Below are 6,730 nucleotides of genomic sequence, written 5' to 3' on the forward strand. Positions count from 1 at the left end.
ATGAAGCTAGTGAAATCATCATCAATCACATAAGGCAAGTTAACAATCATCCTGATTTCAAAGTTAGAAGAATCAGGAGTGATAATGGAACTGAGTTCAAGAACTATGTCATGAGAGCATTTTGTGAGGAAAATGGAATCTTGCATGAGTTTTCAGCAGCAAGGACTCCACAACAGAATGGAGTAGTGGAAAGAAAGAATAGATCTCTTATTGAAGCTGCAAGGACAATGCTTGAAGAATCAAAACTACCAACATACTTCTGGGCTGAAGCTGTAAACACTGCATGCTACACTCAGAACATCTCTCTGATTAATCAAGCAAGATGCATGACACCTTATCAATTGTTCAAGAACAAGAAGCCAACTCTGAACTTTCTTCATGTCTTTGGCTGTAAATGCTATATTCTGAGAAATCAAACTGATCAAAATGGGAAGTTTGATGCTAAAGCAGATGAAGGAATTTTTGTTGGATATGCTGTTGGTAAAGCATATAGAGTCTACAATCTAAGAACCAACATTGTTGTTGAATCTATACATGTTGTGTTTGATGATAAAAAGATTGAAGGACTAAAAGATGGAGATTACCATGAGAGCCTCAAATTCGACAATGTTGAGATGGTCAGTGATGAAAGTGATGATGAGAGTGATCAAGAAACAGTGTCTAAGGATAATGCAGACAAATCTACTACAAATGAAGCACAAAACTCAACATCCGTCGAGTTACATAATGCTTCATCCGTCGGAAGGCAATCTGTATTATCCGTCGGAAGACAACCTGCCTCATCCGTCGGTACTCAAAATTCACCATCCGTCGGGTTATCAAAAGGAGCAGGAAGTCAAGGCAGATCACCCATAGAAAGCACCCCAATCTCAAATCAAAGATCCACAAACTCAGGGGGAGTTTCTAGCAATCAAAACTCAATCACACATCAAGACAACATTGAGGTCTCTTCATCTAGGGCTAATCTACCTCAACCAAGAAAATGGACAAAAGATCACCCCTTTGAACTGATTATTGGTGATGTTTCTTCCAGAGTTCAAACCAGGAGAGCAACTCAAGAAGAATGTCTATACAGCAGCTTCCTGTCTAAGGAAGAACCAAAGAAGGTAGAAGAAGCCTTGTTAGATCCTGATTGGATTTTAGCTATGCAGGAGGAGCTAAACCAATTTGAAAGGAATAAAGTATGGAAGCTGGTACCCAAGCCTACAGGAAAGAATCCAATAGACACCAAATGGGTATTCAGAAACAAGATGGATGAAAATGGCATAGTAGTAAGGAACAAAGCAAGATTGGTTGCTAAAGGCTATTGTCAGCAAGAAGGAATAGATTTTGATGAAACATTTGCTCCTGTTGCAAGACTTGAAGCCATCAGAATCTTCTTAGCCTATGCAGCCCATGCCAATTTCAAGGTCTATCAAATGGATGTCAAAAGTGCCTTTCTGAATGGAGATTTGGAGGAAGAAGTGTATGTAAGTCAACCTCCTGGCTTTGAAGATCCAAATTTCCCAGAGTATGTCTATTATCTACTGAAAGCACTTTATGGACTGAAGCAAGCACCTAGAGCCTGGTATGACACTTTATCAAAGTTCCTTTTGGAAAATCACTTCACAAGAGGTACTGTAGATAAAACTTTATTTTTCAGAAATGTGAATGGCTCTAGCATACTTGTTCAAATTTATGTAGATGATATTATTTTTGGCTCTACAGATGAGAAACTTTGTAAAAAGTTTGCCAAACTGATGCAAAGCAAGTATGAAATGAGTATGATGGGAGAACTAACTTACTTTCTTGGTTTACAAGTTAAGCAAGTTAGTGATGGAATATTCATTAGTCAAACTAAATATATTTTTGATCTTTTAAAGAAGTTTGATCTAATGGATTGCACATCTGCAAAAACTCCCATGGCCACTGCAACTAAGCTTGAACTAAACACTACTGAAAAGTCTGTGGATATTTCAAGTTATAGAGGCATGGTTGGCTCACTTCTGTACTTAACAGCTAGTAGGCCAGATATAATGTTTGCTACATGTTTGTGTGCTAGATTTCAGGCTGATCCTAGAGAGTCTCATTTGATAGCTATTAAGAGAATCTTCAGATATCTCAAAGGAACACCAAACCTTGGCATTTGGTATCCTAGAGATTCTGGCTTTGATCTAACTGGTTATTCAGATGCAGATTATGCAGGTTGCAGAATTGATAGAAAAAGCACAACAGGAACCTGTCAATTTTTAGGAGACAAGCTTGTGTCCTGGTTCAGTAAAAAGCAAAATTCAGTTTCTACTTCTACAGCTGAAGCTGAATATATTGCTGCTGGCAGTTGCTGTGCACAGATTTTATGGATGAAAAATCAATTGCTAGACTATGGTTTGCAAGTTGAAAGGATTCCTATTTTCTGTGACAACACAAGTGCAATTGCCATCACTGAAAATCCAGTGCAACATTCAAGGACAAAGCATATAGACATCAAGTACCATTTCATAAGGGAACATGTAATGAATGGTACTGTAGAGTTACATTTTGTTCCAAGTGAGAAGCAACTTGCAGATATTTTTACCAAACCACTGGATGAATCCACCTTTTCTAGGTTGGTAAGTGAGTTAGGTATGCTTAATTACTCTTGAATTTATCTGAATTATTTTGCAAGTTGAAAAGTAGCCAGAAATTTAACTGATTTTTAGTCTTGGATGAAAATTTTGGCTAAGTCAAAATTTGCATCTCGACGGATGACCATTATCCATCGAGTTGAGTCATCCGTCGATATACAAATTGTAAATAAAAATCAATTACTTTTCTGGAGTATTTTAAAGCTCGACGGATATCAACTTATCCTCATCCGTCGAAGTGTCTAAATCTTAACCGTTAATTCCCTGAACATTATCCATCGAGTATACTTACAGTTTGTAAGCATTACACGACGGATAATGGGTAGAATTTTTACAGTTTATTTTAAAACGGCTATTTTAGACAATTTCTATTGGGTAATTTACTTCTCTTTATTATTTTTATCAGTTGATTTTGAGTAAAGTATAAAAGCTTATTTCATTCTAATCATTTTCTTTTATCATTCTCAAATTCAACTGTGTTACTTCATTCTCTCTCAAGCAAAAATCCTCTTTCTCTTCAAGCTTTTCTTCTCTAACAATGGCACCCGTAGTTAAGATCATGTCACAGACTGGGTTCATCTATGAGAAGAACAACTTCACTGCCTTGGTCAATAAGGGGATTCAGCAATCTGAAGACTATCATAAGATGATGGACTTCGTGAACAACTGCAAGTTAAGTTTTGCCATGCTGGAATCACCCACAATTTATTGTGAAGTTGTTGAGGAGATGTGGACAACAGCAATCTATAACTCTACTGACAAAACCATCACTCTAACCATCAAAGGTAATGATTTCTGTATCAATAGTGATGTCATAAAAGCATGTTTCAAGATTCCTGATGATAATGTAACTGCACCACACACTGACACTGATATTGTCAATATGCTCAATTCCATTCATTATGCACTTCCTACTGCAAAACTAAGTGAAATTAGAAGACTAGGTCTTAGGAAGGAATGGAGTTACTTGTGTGATGTAGTAACTAAAGTCTTTTCTGGAAAAATCAGTAATTTTGATTCTGTGAACATTTCCATGCTTAACATGCTATACATGCTAGTTACAGACAAATATTACAATTTCAGTGACCTTGTTGTGTATGAGTTAGGTTTTAAACTAGGTGACTTAGCCAAAAGAGGAAAGAATATTTACTATGCTAGATTTTTTATGCTTTTGGCTAACCATCTTTGTCAAGAGATTGAACTTGAGAACCCAAACAACAAATTAGCTTGTTGGGTTCAAGAGAGAAGAATCATTGCAGACTTGAACAGAGCCAACCATCACAAGGATGTGCCAATGTTCTATTTTCCTGTAATGCTGACACCTCAGGTAAGTGAGGTAAGTTCATCCAGACCCTCAACTATTCCAATCTCTTCTATTTCTTTGACTTCAGGCATAGCTATGGCAACTGTGACAATGACCAAACAGTTGCCTACCAAAGCTGCCAAAATAACTGCAATTTCTAAATCCAAATCAAAGAAAACCCCCTCTGGTATCTCTCAAAAGGTACCAGTTCAAAAATCTACCAAAGCCAAAGAGGGGAGTGTGAAGGAGGGTAAGATAGGTGAGGGAAGGGGTGAACATCAAAGAAACCCCAAGGATAAGGTTGGAGAGTTGAGTGAATCCCAGCCTAGCCACACTGCAGTTTCCCAACAAACTGTAGTGCTTAAAAAGGACAAAAGCTCACTTCTAGCTGCATCCTCCCAAAAGGATGTGGCTATTGAACAAAGCTCTCATCCAAGAGCACAGGCCAAGAGGGTTAGGGACACAAGCTCACACCAAACTTACACTAGAAAGAAGAAATCCAAAACAACTGGGGATGCACAGGGCACACACTTAGTGCAAACTGGTGCTAAAGACACAGTCCCTGCACCTTCTCAAATTCAGATTGATGTGGCTCCAATAAATGTGGAGTCACAGCCAAAATCTCTCATAATAGAAGCCACAGAAACACAATACTCACCAACTAACTCACTGGAAGTGGACATGATAAACACTTCAATTCCTGATTCCCCTTCTTTAACTCTGTTGGGGAAGCCAAAATCTAGTGCAAGTGAGCATCATCTTTTAGAATGATTTGTTGGCTCACTTGCCAATTCTTTCTGATTCTATTATGACATCTGTGCCTCAAATAACTTCAATCAACACAGAGTCAACAATAGTTTCTCTTCCCACCTCATTCATTTCTACTCTCTCGATGGATATTGCTCATCCGTCGAGTAGTGATTGTATCCCGACGGATAAGCTTAACAGCAGTTATCCGTCGGATAGCTTTACCACTCACCCGACGGATATCACTTATCCGTCGAGTGTCTCTGCACAACTTCAAACTTCAATAATTTCAAGTGCAGAAGATTTGGTGGTAATACAATCACTCTTAGGACTGAGAGAGGAGAGTGCATTGAGTGAGAGGCTGGGTTGCTCCCAGGCAAAAGGAGAGGAAAAGAGTGAATCTCAGCAATCCATTCATTCAGGATTGGCAAAAGTGAGTGAGAGGAGTCCCACCTTAGTAGGTGAAGGTGAGGGTGTGAGGGTGGGGAGCCAGGGTGAGACCCTGATGCAACAAAAGAGAGAATATGAGAGAAAGGCAGGTACTGGAGAAATAAGGATGGAACCAGCCATTGCTAGTGAGTCAATGATTGTGGATGATGCTGACAAGGAAAGACAATTTCAGCAACATTACAAAGCTGTAATTGATAACATTTCCTTGGATGCTGACACTTTTACTCACCCTGTTTCAGCCTATCAACTGTTGGCTGCTCAGGGCAATGTGGAGGCAGAGCAGACTTTGAATTTAGTGCACACCACAGAATCTCTTCAAAGAGATAAAGCTGCTGTGAACAGAATGCCTTCTCAAGCTGGAGAGCCATCTGAAGAATTTGGAGTAAATTCTGATGATGATGACTCTGGTTCTTTGGATGGAAGCATGAACTTAGGGGGAGCTGAAGGCCCAAGTTCTGCTTTCAGTTTACCTAAATGGGCATGGGCAAAGGAATTTTCACCAGGGCAATTTGAGGTGTCTTTGGTAAAACAAGTAATAGCTATTCAGCAGGCCCTTCAGGAAGCTTCAGATGCTGGTACCAAGGCTGTTCTTCAAGCTCACCTAGACTCCTTACATTTAATGAAGATCCAACACTCAAGACAGAATCTCAGTGTGGATGAATTGAAAAAGGATATAGCTGACTTAAAGACATATAACTCTGAGAAGCTGGATTCAATAATGCCATATGGTACCATGCATGATCTATTACTAAGATTAAGGAGAGAATCAGATTCTGACAAGAAGATAGCCAAGCTGGAGAACAGAGTTCAGGTTATTGAGAATTCAGTGGCTCTACTTCTTCAAAATCAACAGACTCAGACAAATCTTCTTATGCAACTGGCTAAAGCACAAGGCCTAACTCCTCCACTTGATGATAACAAAAAGGGGGAGAGAGAATCAAGTAAGGGGGAGAAAGGACCAACTGAGGGGGAGAAACTTCTAGTTCAAATCAGCAAAGTAATTGTACCTTCAATTACTATCTCCAAGCCACCAGTTGCAGATGGTATAGATCTTATAAATGCAGCAGCAGCAAATTTGAAAGATGCTGATAAAGGAGAGTTGACTCTGATCAACTGGAAAAAGATTGATGAGGAAATACAGAAAAAGTTTCAATTAGTCAAGGAACCAGATCAGTCAGCCATCCATCACTCTCATGTCAAGCCAATCAATGTGAATGAGATGAGCATGAACTATCTGGAGAAAGGACAATCTTCCTGCATCAAGACTACAAAGGCTGAGATAATTCTTAAACCAAGGGCAAACTATCCAAAGTTATCTTTGAAGAACCCTATGGATTCTGTGTATGAGACACCCAAGCCTGATGAAAAGAAGCTTCTGTCAAGATCTATTCTCCTCTACAAAGATCCAGCTGATTCAGCCTCAAGAAAGAGAATTGCAAAGATATTCAGAAATGGGAAGGAAATTTGTGTGGTAGCTGGACATCCACAATTTGCTCATGCAAAGGAAGAAGAAAAAGCCAGATTGAAGCAGGAAAAGAGGCAAGCTGCTCTAGATGCAAAGATGTCTAAACAAAAGAAAGAACAGTTTGCTATCTTGGCCAAGCTACAGGCTGTGAATTCTTCTCAA

The sequence above is a fragment of the Apium graveolens genome, unplaced genomic scaffold, assembly GCF_009905375.1.
Source record: "Apium graveolens cultivar Ventura unplaced genomic scaffold, ASM990537v1 ctg6110, whole genome shotgun sequence".
NCBI lineage: Eukaryota > Viridiplantae > Streptophyta > Magnoliopsida > Apiales > Apiaceae > Apium > Apium graveolens.